General features: G+C 43.5%; 1 long non-coding RNA gene across 1 annotated transcript; it reads right to left on the bottom strand.

The window, feature by feature from the left end:
* Positions 1-332: 332 nt before the first annotated feature.
* On the bottom strand, positions 333-10,088 carry LOC121278932. Its single transcript, XR_005943296.1, has 3 exons — positions 10,068-10,088; positions 9,860-9,950; positions 333-433 (listed from the first exon to the last, which is right to left on the bottom strand). It is a non-coding gene; the product is annotated as an uncharacterized LOC121278932 (long non-coding RNA).
* Positions 10,089-19,303: the final 9,215 nt, after the last annotated feature.

The following is a 19,303-nucleotide window of genomic DNA, read 5'->3' as shown; positions in this document are numbered from 1 at the left end:
CACTGCATCCTCTTCCTCCCCTTGATGTTTGATGGATTCCTGGACGTTGCTGGGACCTTCATGAGACAAAAAAAGGAGCACATGAGAGTTAGCCTTGGAGACATTGAAGGTTTTGCAGTCCTTAGGCCTTCCACACCACCCAGTACTCGGCATGCTCTTGGATGAAGTGTTGTGCAAAACCAGTGTGGCTCGCAAACTTCTCCCCATTCATCCCATGCCCACCCCACACCCCCAGCCACCATCGCTGTATGAGCACATTAGCCTCTTCCACGGCCACGTGTACCTGAAATGTGGGACTCACCATCACTAACTTGCTCATGTGGCGGGATTCTGGCAACCTGCATCGCTGCTTCCTCACCAGCGCTCACTGCTGCATCATTGGTGTGTCACCCCCAGCCTGAGCTATCTTCCAGGCATTGTGCACTCGTTTCTCCTGCAAGGACAAGAGGAAGAGGGAGATAAAGCAGTGTGCTCCTGCATTAAGAAAGGCAGCTTCTCCAGATGGTTTGAGGCCGCATGTAGGTGTCACCAACCAACCCAAGAAACACTGAGCACGAGGTGTGTCCTATGATCCTCCAAAGTTGAAGAACAACATGCAGCATGTGCCCCCTCAGCTGCTGTGGATGTTTCAGGCTGTGGGCCTAAGAGGTCTTGGACTTGCTGGAGGTCTCAATCGCTCAACTTTCTAGACCTCAGCAAGTTCTGGAATCTTTTTTGTCACTGGAGCCACATGGGGTGCTGTTCCCCAATGGCATTTCTTGCATCTGCTATCCCCAACCAAGCAATAGCTTACAGCCCTCCAGGTACAGAATGTGACAACTCTCCTGGAAAAGGAACTGCAGGTCATGGTCGCTAAACCTGTGGGCTAATGAGCCTTGGCTCCCTTGCCTGCTAGCTGGCTGAGACATTCTGGCATTAGACTACATGAAGTACATAGGGAAGTGTGTCTGTTACCTTCAAATTGGGTACAATGTTAGTCAGGCATGATTACAGGATTACAAGGAGCTGGTGCATTTTGAATACCAGTAATGGATTTGCAGCATCTAGTCTTGGTGCCCTCAACGTTTGATTATGCATGATAGCATGGCATGGCTTTGTACTGTACAGCAATGATCTTGGGAGGCAGAGCTCCTTGAAGTGTACACCTGTATCAGGATGGCATATGGCTCAGAGTAGCCAGGGAATTTCCCTGTGGTTGTCTTCCTCTGTTGAGATTGGAGGGATAGGGGTTCTGTGAGATGAAGTACAGGTCAGGGCTGAACGTGGGGAGCAGCCTCTGTGTTCAATGTGTGGGTGCTGTGTTCAATTGCAGGACAGTGCTTCGACCTGCTGAAGCCACACATGGCAAATTATGGGTACTTGCAAGGGAGAACAGAGGCAGGGTGGGGCCTCCAGTATAGTTGTGATTGGGCTCTGAGGCAGCAAGGGGCCTGCAATGGGACTTAACAAGCATTCCTTCATGCTGGCCCAACTTTCAAATGGGCAACAACCTGTCAAGCAGAAGCAGAGAGAAAGGTAGAGAAAATTACATACATTCTGACGTGCAGGCAATGCTTTAAATGACACTGCTCCACTGAAGATCCAGACATCAGCAACATCAGGTATGGAATTTAAAGTTGGCGGAAAAAGTCGGTCTTTTATCCGACCAACTCCAATTCTGCCTCAGACCTGCGGTGAGAAACAGCAGGCCCATCTCGAGACAAATGAAGGCCATGGCTGCCAGAAAAGCCCATTCCCTGGCAGCATGGAAATGCAGGTAGGATCATGACGGGACTCACTTCCAATTCTCGCCTCCAAATGAAAGTATGGCCCCTGGATTTTGTGGATACCCATGAACCGTGGAACCTAAAATTACTCCAGCTCTTTCCATTATTTTTCAAAGAAAGGACAGTCACAATAATAATCTGGAATATATCACGTGGCAAGCTCCCTGACCTCTCACCTTTCAGCCTCGGCCAGCATGAAGCCCTTACAAACCTGGAAAAGGAGATTATAAAGCAGCTGGAAAAATGGAAATCAGAGCGTAGGTACCACTGCAGACTGATCATGACATTCTGTTCCTGCCCCATTCTATTGTAGTCTCCATTACCAGTGAGCAAAGAAATTTATGAAAGCCTCCAGTCATTACTTCTATGACATGTGAACATTGCTCTGCAGTAATGCATTCTGAATTCTCTTGTTTTTTCTCTTTCAGATGTGCCTGATCAGTAAGAAGAGGCAGAAGGGCAGCATCTCTGTGCAACTCTGTCAGGAAACACATCAGAACATATGTAGCACCAATCACTCTACTTCTCTGAAAAACCACTGACCTAGAGGAAATAGAAAGTGAGAGCAAGCACAGCATGAGTGAGCGAGCAGGAGCAGGAATGCCTGTGGGTAGAAGCTAAGGAAGAAGAGATTGCTGACAGGATGTTTAGAAAATGTCATCTCTCAGCTGATGAGCCTTGGAACCTAGATCTCATGGGTACTATTGTTAAAAATATGATGCCTCAAAGCGTCAACCTACATGCAGACTGATATCTTGGATACTGTGTCACATAGGGCAGATGAATTGGAAGATTGAAGTATTTGTACTGCAGTCCACATTGGGGCATACAGCAAACCTACCACATAGATCCTAAGATAGAGGCCTGACGCACTTTCTGATGTTATAATTGTGACTCATCGGTCTTTTTTTTTTGTTTTCATGGGATTTGTGTGTCACAGGCAAGGCCAACATTTATTGCCCATCCCTAACTACCACAGAGGATGTTGATGGTGAATTGCCTTCTTAAATTGTTGCAGTACATAGAATCATGGAACCATATAATCATAGAATGGTTACAGCATAGGAGGAGGCCATTCAGCCTATCATGTCTATGCCAGCGCTTCACAAGAGAAACTTAGCTAGTCCCTCTCCTTCACCCTTTCCCCATGTAGACCTGCAAAGTTTTCCACTTCAGCTGCTTATCCAATTCCCTTTTGAAAACCCTGATTGTATCTACCTCCACCACACTCTCAGGTAGTGCACTCCAGGTCCTAACCACTTACTGCAGAAAAAAACTTGTCCTCATGCCATTCTCATTAGCCTTTTCTGCACCATCTCTAAAACCTTCACATCTTTCCTGAAGCACGGTGCCTAGAATTGGACACAATATTCCAGTTGAACCGAACCAGAGATGTACAAAGTTCATTGTACCTCACTTGCTTTTGTACTTTATGCCTCTATTTGTAAAGCTAAGGATTCCCATGTGCCTTTTTAACTACTTCTTCAACCTGCCCTGCCATGCTCAATGGTTTATGCAAGTATACCCCCAGGTCCCTCTGTTCCTGCACCCCTTTTAGAAATGTACCAATTTTGTGTCATTGGTAAATTTTGAAATTGATCCCTGCACAGTCATGTCTTAGACAACAATATACATCAAGAAAAGCAGTGCTCTTAGGACTGACTCCAGGGGTCAACCTTCCTCCAGTCTGAAACAACCTTTCACCACAGCTCTCTGTTTCCTGTCACTCAGACAACTTAATATCCACGCTGCCTCATTCCCTTTTATTCCATGGGCTTCAACTTTGCTGAAAAGTCTATTATGTGGCACTTTATCAAGCGTCATTTGGAAGCCCATGTACAACACATCAACCCTATTACTCTCATCAACCATCTCTGTTACCTTGTCAAAAAACTGAATCGAGTTAACAGCTAGGTATTTCCAGGAGTTTGACCCAGCAACGATGAAAGAATGGCAATATATTCCCAAGTCACGATGGTGTATGACTTGAGGGGAACTTGCAGTCAACTGCTGTAGATACCTAGGGAGAATATTGAAGAGGTCTCTCTCTTCTGGTTTGAAAACAATTGCAGCTGGAATACAGACATGGCTTTCCTTTTGAATTGGTAACTTTGGCCTTGATTTTCAGCGAGGCATGTTGACTCCAACATTCTTTGAAAATGGCAGGTGGGTCCCGATTCAGGGACTCCCAACCCCATTCCCAGGCTGTCTGGCTTTTGGGAGTGCCTTTAAAGGGTACAGGCTGGTTCCTGTCAAAAGTCCTCATCCAGAACTTGTGACCTGGCCAGCTGCATTGCATAGATAGGAATGTCCTATTTCTCTGCAATTTTCATGGAGTCAGGCCAAGTTTTTAAAGAGTCGTGGTCCATGGCCCCTCAGAGGAGGTGTGAACCCTCAGAGGAGGTGTGATACCCAAAGATATCAGATAAACAAGCCAATTTGAGGAAAGATCTTGTAACAGTCTCTACCACGAGGGACAAAGTATTTGAGAAACTAATGGGACTAAAGGCAGACTAGTCGCCAGGACCTGATGGCCTGCATCCAAGGGCTTTAAAGGAAGTGGCTGCAGAGATAGTGGAGGCATTGGTCAAAATATTCCAGAGCTCACTGGATTCCAGGAGGGAGCCAGCGGATTGGAAAACTGCTAACGTGACGCCCCTGTTCAAGAAGGGAGGGAGACAAAAAGTAGGAAACTACAGGCCAGTCAGCCTAACATCCGTCATTGGGAAAATGCTAGAGTCCATTTCTGTTACCTTGTCAAAAAACAGGACATTTAAAAAAGCTTGTCACAATCAAACAGTGTGAAAATGGTTTTGTGAAAGGAAAATCATGTTTGACAAATTTGCTAGAGTTCTCTGAGGATATAACAAGCAGAGTTGATAAAGGGGAAGCAGTAAACGTAGTGTATTTGGATTTCCAGAAAGCAGGTGCCACATAAAAGGTTATCGCACAAGATAGGAGCAAAATTAAGAGGGGTATTGACAGAGTAAATGCGAGTTGGCTCTTTCCACTTAGATTAGGAGAAATAAACACGAGAGGACATGGCTTTAGGGTGAAAGGGGAAAGGTTTAGGGGGAACATTAGGGGGAACTTCACTCAGAGAGTGGTGAGAGTGTGGTACGAGCTACCATCTGATGTGGTAGATGCGGCTCACTCTAAAGTTTTAAGAATAAATTAGATAGATACATGGATGGGAGAGGTCTGGAGGGTTATGGACTAGGTGCAGCTCAATGGGACTAGTAGAATAATATTTTGGCACAGACTAGAAGGACCGAATGGCCTGTTTTCTGTGTTGTAGTGTTCTATGATTCTATGGTTCCAGGAGCTCATGTGTTGGGGGTAATGTATTAGCATGGATTGAGGATTGGTTAACACACAGAAGACAGAGAGTCAGGATTAATGGGAAAGACTTAACAAGGATCAGCCCTAGGGCCTCAATTATTTACTATCTATATTAATGACTTGGAGGAAGGGGCAAAGTGTATTGCATCCAAATTTGCTGACAATACAAAAATAGGTGGGAGGGCATGTTGTAATGAGGGCATAAAGAATCTGTAAGGGGATATAGATAGGTTGAGTGAGTGGGCAAAAACTTGGTAGATGGAGTTTAATGTAGGAAAGTGTGAGGTCATACACTTTGGTAGGAAGAATCAAAAGACAGACTATTATCCAGATGGAGAGAGACTCCAAAAAAGTGCAGCACGGAGGGATCTGGGTGTTCTTGTGCATGAAACACAAAAAGCTAGCATGCAGGTACAGCAAGTAATTGAGAAGGCAGATGGAATTTTGGCCTGTATTGCTAGGGGGTTGGAGTTTAATAATAGGGAAGCCTTGTTACAACTGTACAGAGTGTTGGTGAGGCTGCATCTGGAGTACTGTGTACAGTTTTGGTCCCTGTATTTAAGAAAGGATATACTGGCATTGGAGGCAGTTCAAAAGAGATTCACTAGGCTGATTCCTGGGATGAAGGGGAGACTTATCAAGAACGGCTAAACAGGCTAGGCCTTTATTCATTAGAGTTTAGAAGAATGAGACATGATCTTATTGAAATGTACAAGATTCTGAGGGGTCTTGACAGGGTAGATGTTGAGAAGATGTTTCCACTAGTGGGGGAAACTTGAACCAGGAGACATAGTTACAGAATAAGGGGACACTCATTTAAAACTGAGATGCGAGGGAATTTCTTCTCTCAGAGGGTAGTGAATGTTTGGAATTCTCTACCTCAGAGAATTGTGGAGGCTAGATAACTATCCAAATACACTAGATCCACTGGTTCCCCTTTATCCATCCTGTTTGTTACATCAGCAAAGAACTTTAACAAGTTTATCAAATATGATTTCCCTTTCACAAAGCCATGTTGATGCTGTCTGACAGTATTATGATTTTCTAAATGCCCTGCTACTGCCTCCTTAATAACGGATTCTAGCATTTTCCTGATGGCAGATGTTAGTTTGTGTTGTCTTTTATTTCAGTATTATGGACAAGAGGATGCTGTGATTGTCTCTGACAGAAGGATGGTAAAGGTGTGGGACTGCTTTACATTGGGGATTTGGGGTTGTGTTCAGTGGAACTGCAGAGGAATGAGGTGATCATGGACCTCATGAAATGGGATGGTGCTGGTTGCCTACTCTCTTCCTCCTGCTCCTCCTCTTTCTCTTCTTCTTGCATCTCCTCTTCCTCCTCCTGCTCCTGAGCTGCTCACCGTATAGCTTGTGACAAGGGCTACGGCCTCTTGATGACACACACTCCAGAGTACTGTAGTGCTCCTCCAGGTTAGTCCAGGCAGCAGACTGTCACTTCACCTCCCTATTTGTCTGGTCTACAGTTTTTCCTGTGGCAGCATAGTTCCCATTTGTCGGCAGAGTGGCCATATATGTGTTGGGTTGCAGAACAGAGTCATGCACCAAGTGTAAAGTGGATAGCTCTGGTTGATCAGTATCACCCTCTAATTTGACATGGTGGCTCAAGTACACAAGGAAAAGTGGATAAATGCAGAATTAAAGCATCATGACAACTACCAGATACCTAACATTCACCAGCATGATGAGCTGAACAGGGTCACTTACCAAGTGCAGATTCATGGAGTTGTAACCTTTGCAATTGTGATACATTTTAGCATTGAGATACAGCTCTTGCAAAGACACATATGTGCACCAATGGCACCCTGCACCATTTAGGATGCCCACTAACCTGCAAACGGTGTATGCATCCCTTTTCGCTGGTCCAAGGGAACGGAGGAATCTGCTCTCTCCTCACATAATGAACGCCTGTCACCTCTCTGATGCAGTAGTGGACAGTAAACTGGGCGATGTCTCCTGTTGCAGCCTGGAAGGATCCTGATGCAAAGGCATTCAGAGCCACAGTCACTTATACAGTCATTAGCAGCACTGTCCTTGTCCTGTTCTAAGGTTGCAGGTTGAGTTGTAAGAGGTTGCAGAGTTCTGTGAGCACCTCCTTTGTAAAGTGCAGATGACGTTCACATTGTTCTTGGCTTAGGCAGAGGTAAGAGAAATGTTCCTGGACAACATTAGGTAAATAAGACCTCCTGTTGAGAATTGTTCCCCCTTCCCCCCCACCCATTCTGCAAGTAGCTTGTTACTTATTTGCTGTCTATTCATCTTCCTCATGCTGTGGCCCAAGGTGGACTGCGACTCTGGCACCCATGAGAGAGAGCAAGTGGACTGACCAGAAACCTTCAAGTCACAGCCATATGTAGCACCACCCCCTCTCCACATCACCAAATTTAACTAACCACTTCTACATACTCAAAAAGTAGAAATTAACCAGCAACTAACCTGTGAGTGGTTGATGATCCTGAAAGATAAGACTGATGGTGGGAGTGGCGGGGTGGGGGGTGGGGAGGGGGGGGTGGGGGGAGAGAGGCAGGGGGAGGGGTGGTCCTTCCTGCTGCTAAACCCATGTTCAAATTTACATATTTAAGACTTATAGAACAGTTACAACACAGAAGCCTATACCAGCTCTTTTCGAGAGCAGATTAGCTAGTCCCACTTCCCTACCATTGCCCCATAGCATTGTAAATATTTTCTCTTTAGCTGTGTAGAAAGTAGTTGTTCAATTATACAGTGTTTGATTATGTGTATCTGTTGATTTTTTTTTGTTCTCTGCAGTATTAGTCAAGCCTTGGTGTGGTTACAGAAATAAACAGAAACTAAACTGAAAGCAAGAAGCTGGAAGCATGAGAGAACACCATTTTAAAAAGCTCTTGTAAATAAAACTCCCACACATATAGAATCTGGTGTGTTATCTCTGCATATCTCCAGGGCATTAAACACAAAAAGCTGTTTATCCAATTCCCTTTTGAAAGCCATGATTGAATCTGCCTCCACCATACATTCAGGCAATGCATTCCAGATCCTAACCTCTCACTGTATAAAAATATTTTCCTTATGTTGCCATCGGTATTTTGCCAATTACTTTTTATTGGTGTTCTCTGGTACTTGACACTTCCGCCAAGGGAAAATTTTCACTCTATCTACTCTGTCTAGACACCTCATGATTTTAAACGTTATCAAATCTGCACTCAACCTTACCTTCTCTAAGGGGAACAAACCAGCATCTCCAATCTATCCATATAACTGAATATTCTCATTCCTGAAATCATTCTCATAAAACTTTTCTGCACCCTCTCTAAAGCCTTCATGTCTTTCCTAAAGTGTGATGCCCAGAATTTGACACAAACCAGTGTTTTATAAAGGTTCATCAGAACTTGCTTGCTTTTGAATTCCAATTCTCCATAAAACCAGGATCTTGCATACCTTTTTAACTACTTTGTCAACCTACCCTGCCACCTTCAATGATTTGTGCATATAATCTTGTCTCTCTGTTCCTGCACCCTTTTATAACGGCACCCTTTAGTTTATATTGCTTCTCCTCATTCTTCTATCAAAATGTATCACTTCACACTTCTCTGCATTAAATGTCCTCTGCCATGTGTTGGCCATTCCACCAGTCTATGTCCATTTGAAGTTTGTCACTATCCTCCTCACAGTTCACAGTACTTCCAAGAATTGTCTCGTCTGAAAATTTTTAAATTCTGACCTATATACCTAAGTTAAGCGCATTAATATATATCAGGAAAAGCAGTAGACAAGAGAAGGCATTAGCTGGAGAAGCAAGGTCAAAATGGTGGCACTGATGCCACATGCTGACTGACATCACAATCTGCCTACTCTGCATACTTCTGGTGCACCCTCCTAATGTCAGTGCTAATGCCCTCACCAAGATGAAATTCAGTGTTGCAGCACAGGAGTATGCACAGATGGCACGGACACCATTTTGGTACCAAAATAACACTTGTAGCTTTGAAACCTTAGTGCCATACAGTCAAATTTGGTGGCAATTGTTCCTACAGTATTTTTGATGAGAGAGCACAAATAGGAGTCATGTGATTGAAGCACACAAAGAAGACTGTATATGATAGTGTATCTGTGGTTGGAAGGAGGAACAGCAAACAGGAATTCTGTATGGACACTCCCAGGATTATCTGTGGTGGGAATGAGGAAGTTGTAGATATGATTTGTGTACTTGTACCCTCAGGTCTATCTGGATCAGGATGGAGGAAGCTGTAGATAGGACTCTTCCTGAAATTAGACACAATAATCAAAAGAAAGCCTCCCATAAAAGACTGGGATGAACGTATCTTGCAGCTAACAAAAGGTTTTCCTGTGCATTCTCTTCAGTTTCCTCTGCTTGCTAATTGTTCTGCTGCCCATGAAGTGCTTTACTTCCATGCATCCATGATGTGACCTTGTTGTAAGGCAATGATAAGCAACAGAAAGTACAACCATTATCCTTGAAATATTTCCTGAATTATATTGCACAGCATTTCCTGAACAGAAGTGTGCTTTCAGATCCAAATATAATGGGGATCATGGACTATGGTTTAAAAGATAACCTAATCTCCCAGTTGGTTTGAAAGTCAAGCAGGTTCTACAATGGGCAAGTGAGCCACTTCCCCAGATTACAGTTTAGGCAGTGAAGGTGAAAATTAGCTCTGGGAAGTAAAATGGCAACAATTGTTACATTATTTAAATAATGACTGCTATTTAAGGACAGATATTATTGCTACTTACCAGGAATGATGGTAGAAAATTGGACAGGGATCCAGTTTTACTTGTCCTTGGTTCCATTTTCAGTTCCTGCCCCAGCTCCCCATGTTACTGCCTGACAAAAGGAAATCCCAAATAAACTCTGATTTTAACCTAAACCATCTAGTGGAAACTTTTGACCTCTAATTAACTTTATTGGACAGTAAAATCAGGTGTAAAACAGACAACTTACCGGATTCTGCACCATTCCCACTGGGCCAGTTTATGATCAATCGGCACTTTAGCTTTCATGCCAATGTTGATTTTGCTCCAAAAGATGATTTTTAGAAGTTAAATAAACTGTTGGCATAAAAGGGTAATAATACAAAAGAAAGACAAACACTAGCTGTGCAGGTTTTAAGGGATTACTTACACAACCTTAATTATAAATAAGAGAATCAGACCTACAAAATAATCCACTTATTGGCAGGAGAGCTGAATGATTTAGACTGCTGACTTTCATCTTTGAGATCCCTAGTTCAATCAAAAAGAAAAGGCAGCATCTAGAGAAATGTGATGACTGTTATCTTGTCACTTTGTGATAATCTTCTAAAAGCTGAGTCTTGAATCAACTATAGAATAAGGCAATTTAAGATAACTGCAAATAATGCTCACTCGCTGCAACAAGAGCCCTGGGAATACACTTTTTTTTTACCAGCTTGCCACATTATGGTTCTATCAGAAAACATCTTTCACTATGAGTGAAATGATAGTATACAGTTCAACAAAATGAAACTAAAGAGAAAGCACCATTGTAAGCCTGCCAGCAATGGAACACGAAACGTTAGAAACACTTTTTTTAAAGCTGGAAATAGTTCTGTTGTTTATTACAATTTAAACAATTTAAGTATGACTTTGTTGTAAAGTCTGAAAATATCGGGCTGTTTAATAACCAGTGCTAAAATGACATTGGTACTTGGGACAACAGTGAGGGAATTAGAAAATGACTGTGCTGGTTGAGCTTGCACACACCTGTCCATTAGCAATTACCTGTGCTCCTAAAAAATTAGAGTAAAGAATGGTGCCTTAACGCGGGACTACTGAACAGTCAAAGGATTTAGACGACTTTCATTTTATTTCTGTGGCTTGTTATCTCCTAATCAGTGATCGAAATTCACAAATACAGCTAGGTCGCTTGTCACTTGCATGGTTAAAAAGTGTCATTTTGTTCCAAAGTAGAGAATGAACTCTTTCTGTGGTTGTTCAAATCAGAAGTCATATCCAGCTGGTTATTTTTTGCACAAAGTAAGATAAAATGTTATTGGTTCTTATGCTATCAATTACCTTGAAGCTTCATTACATTAACTCAACTGTAATCCGGGTGTGCCACAATTAGAGAATGAACACTCACCATACAAATTAGATTTTAAACCCTTGAGTTTTGGCTGGTTCATTCTGTTGATTAAATAAGGTGATAGGGTAGATAGAAAGAAATTATTTCTGCTGGTTGAGTCTAGGACTGGGGATGTGACCGAAAAATTCATGTCAGGCCTATCAGGAGTGAAGTTAGAAAATAATTTTACATGCAAAAGATGGTAGAAATTTGTAATTCATTTCTGCAAATGGCAGTTGATGCTAGGTAACTTGTAAATTTTAAATCTGAGATTGATACATTTTTATTAACCAAGCGTATTAAGGAACATGGGGCAATAGGAATATGGAGTTAGATCATAGATCAGCCAGGATCTCATTGAATCTCATCTGTTCCTATCAATGATATCCAACTTTAGAACTGATAATTGAAATTGTTATACTTTAGTTCAATGACTGTCATTATGCTTTGTTGTCCTCGTGATAGTTCATTCAACCTTTAATTATATTCTTTTACATAGTGACTGTATATACCTGTTGGACCTTAAGATAGGAACTGGCCCAGCTTCTCTTTGCACAAACATATCATAAGGTTTCAAGATATGTCTGTATGATGGAGTTTTTTTTAACTGATGATACAACATGGGGTTCCTACAATTAGTAACTAGAAACTTGGGACCATGACAATTTCAAATAATGAAAAGAAATACTCAAGGACATATGATGTAGGATATAAGACTAGACAGAGTTTAACATAATTTTTCCAGGGGCAAGAAGAAATTTTGCAAAATCTATCCTTAATAGTGTGACTATATTGGGTAGCGTCAATGCAGTTTCTATTGGTCTATGTCCCATCAGATGGGGTAAATGAGGCATGGTTAATTTGATCTTGTCAGTTTCACCCCAGGTATGGTAGTTTTAGATTACCTCTGATGATACATAGACAGTAAAAAGCTCCTGGATGGAATTACAACCTTAAAAGCTGTATTTTTCTTTTTCATGCTTCCTTATGTTCTTTAGTTGAGTTATGGTTAATTTATGTAGCAATGAAAAGTTTATACATGGCTAGGAACATGAAGATGAATATACATATGGTACAACTGAGTGTCATGACTGACTTATAGACTGATAGAAAATAAATTGTTATGATTCAACATAGGAAAATAAGCATGAAATGAGAAAATACATCCCATCAAGGTCACAACTTGATCAAATTATAAGATCTGTAATCAAAGGGTTTTCAGAAGGATCACAAACATGTGATTTGATTATTGATATGTCAAGTGCTTAAAATAGACACACTAGACTTAGAAATTCCTGACAATGAAAAAGTTAGAAATCCTAATTTCTGCTGAAATGGACCAGAAATATGAATCAAAATCTAGTTATGCAGGAATTCCACCCCATTTACATTGGCCTTTTAAACTTGAGGAGAGGGGCCGGCTGGTTCTTCAGGTTGTCTCCGGCCACGTATGAAAAGGCATGCCTGAAGGGGTTCCTGGGAGATTTTTGCCTGGTATAGCTTTAGTTTGTTTCAGTGCAATTCCCATGACCAAGACCTGATGTAATTTTTTGCTAAGATCTTTTAAAAGACCTGGGTCCTTGCCCTGAATTAAATGCTGCTTAAATGGCTTGCTTTGTACCAGGAAATCTTTTTTTACCTACTTTCTCTTGGGCTCTATAGTGAATCTTGATGGTTCCTCAGGCCACTTCATCTTCCAGCTGGTGAAACAGGCACTGCTGAATCACTCTTGAAGGGTCCATAGGCCCATCCCAGCCATGTTAATGATTCATCCCCAGGATTTGTGATGGAGTCTTCACTTCAAGTTAGGACAGATGGCAGTTTGACCTGGGAATTTTGGGGCCTCTTATTGCCTACTCAAGTTTCTACAATTCCAAATATCAATTCTATGTGGAAACACTGACACATTTGATGAGTTGCCAAAGGATTTCATTTCATAAAAATCAAAAATCATGACCTAATGTCCCAAAGTTTTGATACTGTTTGAAAATGGGAGACATGGTCGACAAAAGTGGCCCACATTCTACCATTTTTAGACTATTACAAGGCACAGTTTCTAGGCCTATGTTCTTAAATGAGCTTCCTTCTACTACAACTGTCCTCTAAGCTTTTTAATTTTTTTTTCCCCAAATGTTACACACATTACACCTGGAATCATTATTGTGTCACTCCTCTATATCTGTCCAATGTTTACACATCTTTTCTCATTATGTAATGACCAGAACTCCAAACACCACCCAACTGTGAACTGGCCAGTGCAAAGCACAAACCCAAGATAGGCTTAACAGCCATGCAATGTACAGTTATGGTTAAATATCCAACAGTTTATTAGCTTTTTTAACTACCTCACCGAACTGTCTCAATATTGACAGTGACAAATCCACTATTACTCCCAAGCTACTTTCTGAGTCACCCTGTGCTAATTCTGTTCTGTTTGTTTTGCACTTATATGATAGATTAATTCATTCAATATGCAACATTTCGCATTTGTCGGTTTTAAATTTCATCTGACATCTGTCCATCGATATGCACAAGTTACCCAAATCGCTCTCAAATTCCTAACTATTCAGTTTTTACTGCACTGCCTTCTTTATATCAATTGCAAATTTAAAAATTGATTTCAAAATCCAAGCTATTAATAGCAATGAGAAACGACAGAATCCAGGCACCAGCTGCTGAGGAACTGCTTTCAACATTTCCCACCCAGTCTGACAAAATACCTTTTATTAGTACTTCTGATTCTCAAGCTTTCAATTTAACTAGAATGGTTTACATTAAGAATCTTACAATATATTGCAGACACAGAGACCAATGTGAAGTAAAGCACATACTACATATTTACACAAACAACAGAGCATTTACATAATGTGTGCTCCTCCAGCTAGATCCTACTCTAGATTAACTTTAATATGGTAGCTGCGCTACACAGCTATTGGGTTTGGCAGTCACGTGCTCAATCTGCTCACAGTCTCTTAAAGGTATATTACACCTCAGATTACCACATCCTTCCCCCTTACTTAAAAGCACATTTTACAATAGATTAACTATTTACAAATTCAGTCACTCAGGAGGCTTTTTCAAATGTGTCAACCATCATAGTTCTATGACTTCGGATAGCTTATCTGAGGCCCCCCTCTCAGGAGCTATCTGTAATAGACTCGCCTGCCAACAGATAAGCATGCAATCAGTTCAGGAGCAAAGCGACCCATAGTCAAAACATAACAGCAAGTCAGCCATTAACTGAAAGAGAAAGATAGTCAAGGATCTAGATGGGAGATAAGGAGAATTTATTTTCACAGAGAGTTGTCTAGCTCTGGAAGAATCAACCTTAAGAGATGGTGGGAGCTGATTTCATTAATAATTTTAGAAGGGAGGTGGACAGTTACTGGAAGATACAGAACTTACAGTTATAGGTGAAAAACAGGGCCAGAAACTTTCACTCTGGAACCTAAGTTTGGTGGTGAGTGTAGGAGTGAGAATGGTTTCTGTTGGGGGATGGACGATTGACCACATGTGATCTTGCACTGTTTAGTTACTAATGCATCGGCAAGGAGCTCACCGATTCTCATGGCAGGGGTGGGCAGGAAATCATGGGGTCAAAGGGCTCAGTGCCACATTTAAAGGGGACCCAGTAGCCATTCACTCACAGCTGGCCAGGAGCATCAGTCTGGTTGTCATTCAAGTTTCTGTTGAGACTAGAGTGTCACAGAGAAAACAAAACAAAAACAGAAATACCTAGAAAACTCAGCAAGTCTGGCAGCATCGGCGGAGAAGAGCAAAGTTAACGTTGCGAGTCCTCACGACTCTTCAACAGAACTAAGTAGAAATAGGAAAGGGGTGAAATATAAAAATATAAGCTGGTTTAAGTGGTGGGGGGGTGAAGAATGGTGGGGGGGATTGTTGGGACAAGCAAGCGGTGATAGGAACAGATAACCAAAAGATATCACAGACAAAAGAACAAAGAGGTGTTGAAGGTGGTGATATTATCTAAAAGAATGTGCTAATTAAGAATACATAGCAGGACACGCAAGGTAGCTCTAGTGGGGGTGGGGTGAAATAAACCATGGGTGGAATACAATGTGTGGCCCCACAGTTCAGTGAAGTCTCCCTGCAGACTCTCCACCAATCCACCCAGAAAAGGCGGGAGGTGCTGTTTCCCAGGGATGGAAGCAGGAGACCCTGCCATCTGACCACAGCTGCTTGGATGGAGGTCACAGCAGAAGTTAGCTCTTGCGGAGCCCACCAAAGAACTGCCCAGCAGTGCACAAAAAGACAGAATGATCTGTTGTGCTCTGCCAGGGTAGGTGGCACCATTTACTCACTCCAAAGTGATGCTCATAAAGGCATCCAAGTGGCTTACTCCTGGTCCTGTGTTCCTATCTTCCTATCAGGCAGTGTCAGTGTTTGTGAGTGCACAGGAAAATCAGGCAAGAGTTTGAGATGCAGGACTCAGCAGCATAGGGACATCCCAAAAGAAAAAAAATCATTTTGGACCAGGACTCTTATTTCCCACTTTTAAGACCATAAGACATAGGAGCAAAAATTAGGCCATTTGGCCCATCAAGTCTGCTCCGCCATTCAATCATGGCTGATAAGTTTCTCAACCCCATTCTCCCGCTTTCTCCCCGTAACTTTTGATCCACTTACCAATCAAGAACCTATCTCGGTCTTAAATACACTCAATTTTTACTGGTGTTCTCTTTTAAGGTATACAACAGCAGTTTGCCAGTGTCATTTCCCAGTTTTTACTTTCTTTTTTTAGTTCTGGGTGCACTGAATGTATGCCTGCCACTTCATGCTCTTAATGTTCTATCAGTTGCAGGACATCCTGCCTGTTAATCATTGACTGGGTGGGGGGGCTCAGGAGCTGCCATACGCATGCATGTTCCTAAACTGCTCATGCACCCATAGGGATGACAATCAATCCTTCTGTCTGTCAGCAGGACAAGAACTCGCACAGCGGGAGGGAGCGGTCCAAGACCAGAGACAGCCTGTCCGACATCAGAATCCTCACCCCATTCGAAGTGGACGCTGTCGAGCTAGCCAGGGAGGAGCAGGACTGTGCCTGCACTGAAGGTGAGATAGTACTTCCCCAGCAAGCCAGTGAGGATGCTGCGACTGAGTGAGACATTGCTTTAATAAGGGAGCCTGCATAGGCATCCACTAAATCTTTACTTTTCCCTATTACAGGTACCAGGCAAGAAAAGCAGGAGATCCACAAGGAAAAAGGAGACCATCCACAGAACCAGCCCCAATCCCACCACTGAGGATGATGCCCCAGAAGCCTCAGAAGATGCACCATCATGGCATTCACCTGCACCCGCCACCAGCACAGATACATTCACCTCGGTGGGTGCACATTCCAGAGTAGGCTCGGGGTCACAATCTGGTGAGCACAACACTGACACAGGTCCACAGCTGGCAGAGAAACTTATAGCTGAGATCTCTGATGCTTGGAGCGCTGCTGGAGACCTGGCCCCTGCTCAGCCTCATGTAGAAGATGAGCCTCTAGACTCGGCCTTAAAGGACATGTTGACATGTTGGAGATGCAGAGACAGGCAGGTTAACATCAGGCAGAGATGCCAGAGGCTATGTGCAGACTGAACCGAAGGTTGGAGGAGTTCATCCAAGTTCTGCGTGGTGTGCAAGCTTTTGGCTGCCTCCATGGAAAGGGTGGCAGCCGCCTTGGAGAGCCAGGTCCAGCAGAATGCACAGTGGCTGCTGGATATGTGCTCAGACCCACACTCCATTGCTCTAGCCATGGGTGCAGTGCAGCAGTGGCTAGGAAAGAGGGGTCAACTACCTCAAACTCCATCCAGGTGCCCTTCTCCTCAAGGAGTCAGAGAGGGGCCATTGGGCACCAACAGGGAGGGGGAGTGCCAGCCATGGTCCCTGGGGGCTTTGTTGAGGAAGGGGGAGAACCGACCTTAGGCAAGGGAAGAGACTGCAGGGCTAGGGCATTAATGAGGAAGCATGGTATTCCAGGATGCACATGGGGACACATATTGATCTGTGCGAGTGACCTTAAGATAGTGAGGGCTGAGGAGGCAGTCTCCAGGGGAGATGAAGCCAGGAGATGTGAGGGTGTGTGTGAGAGAGTGAGTGGCGATTACCCGGAAAATGTGTGATGGCTTTGTGAGCATGTGAGTTTAGACTGATGAAATGGTTGCCTTACCCTGGCTGCATGGATGAGATCATGCATGCTCTTTCTGTGCTGGATGTCAAACCTCTTCTGTGCAGCAACGGCACATTGTCACCTCTGCCACCACCTCTCAAGCTGGAGTGGTGACACAGTTGGGCCCCTTGGGGCCAGAGAAGGGGTAGGGGACATCATGGCGGGTCTCCATGGTGTCCTAGGGATATCTCACTGAATTGGCGAGGTTGATTTCTTCTTGACCTTTCGTACCATGTCTTCACTGGAGCAGACGTGGGCTGCAAGTATTGAGAAGTGTGTGTGCGGCTACAGTTTAAATATGGTGCCCTGAATGAAGAAGTGGTGAGGTAACGGTGTCGCGAGAAAATCGGAGGTGACCCGTCAGCGAGATGGCGTGATTCCTGTGGCTGCATAAGTAATGAGGCGGGAATGGAACAACATGGCACGAAAACCCGCCATTGAGGCCGACAAGTAAAACAATTTTTTCCTGCCTGCCTGCACTTAGTGTAAATCTGGGACCATTCCACCCACTGTCTTCTTCACAGTACCTTCCCTACATGTCTGGAGAAAGCTGTGGTGGGCATGTCCAATCATGAATCGCTTTCCTTGGTGATTTGTAATTTTGATATAACATGTAGGTGAAGGTTGCAAGTAAAAGGGCAGCAAGCAAGTTATCCTTGACTGCAAGAGGGATTGAGTGTGGAATTAAAAAAGTGTGTGTGCAGTTGACTGAAGTGTTTGTAAGACCATACATGGAGATTTGCTGGTCTGCTTATCTCTTTATTAAGGGTTGCATTAGACCTTGCATAAAGGGTTTGCAACCAAAGTGCACCAGATCACATTGAAGGACTCAAGTATTAGTCCATGAGGTGAGAGAGAGTAGAACAGGCCTGTGAACTGGACCATGCCAAGGATTGTGAAGCTATCCATGTGAAGCATCAGCAGATCTAATAGGGCTCTGCAGGGTCCATGCATGAAAGATGTTTACCTTGACTGGGGTGTCCACAATGACAGATCACAGTCTCTCACACTAATTCTAAAGCCATCTAGGACCGAGACTTGTAGGAGTCTTAACAAGTGGAGGGTCTGGAGTGTTGCTGCTCAACAATCCATACTGAAGGTGAGTCACTGTCATTGAGGTTTGTTTTATTCTTTCACAGGATGTAGATATTGCTGGCTAGGCCAGCATTTATTGCTAATCTCTATTTGCCCTTGAGAAGATGATGGTGAGCTGCCTTCTTGAACCGTTGCAGTCCATATGGTGTTGGACCATACAGATGTCAAGGGATATGGGTTTACTGTGGGTGAGTGGCGACTGGGAGTCAGGAACACGATCTTCCCTGATCAATCTGCATGGAGGAGTGATCTCGAGAGGCCGAATGGTGTTGTCATGCTGTTCCTCCCTGTGCACCCATATATCTGCTTCTGCCTGAAAGAGCTCTCTGCCAGGTCGGCCCCCCTTTGGGAGCAGGTGTCAGGTGACATGAGTGCATCTGTGTCGAGTTTAGGTTTGATATTGCTTCCAAGTTGCTGCGTACATGGACTTAGTGAGGGCGTGGGATAAATCTCACTTCTCCTTATAGGTGCCTGAGGTTGCGGTAGAACAGAGTGCTTTGCAGGTTCTAGTGCATGCATTTAGCACCAGGGCTCTGTACATCAGCACAGTTTGGCACATGCAAAGGATCAAACCAACAGCAGGGCAGATGTTAAGTAGTGCAATTTAATTCAGCTACCTTAAATCATGGTACATTGGAACAAGGGTTAATGTTTGTTGCCAAAAAGGAGCTGAGGTTTGGAGTTACGGGTTTGCTGCCATCCACCAGCTGTGACCTTGGAGACATTCACTTCCCTCCCTTCCTTCATCCCTACTTCTGACAGCAGCAGGTGGCAGATCAAAGAGTGAATGGCAGCTCCACATCTTGCTGAGATCTCGATGTTATGA

The sequence above is a fragment of the Carcharodon carcharias genome, chromosome 6 (genome assembly GCF_017639515.1).
Source record: "Carcharodon carcharias isolate sCarCar2 chromosome 6, sCarCar2.pri, whole genome shotgun sequence".
Taxonomy (NCBI): Eukaryota; Metazoa; Chordata; class Chondrichthyes; order Lamniformes; family Lamnidae; genus Carcharodon; species Carcharodon carcharias.
This window is presented reverse-complemented; position numbering and strand designations above follow the sequence as displayed.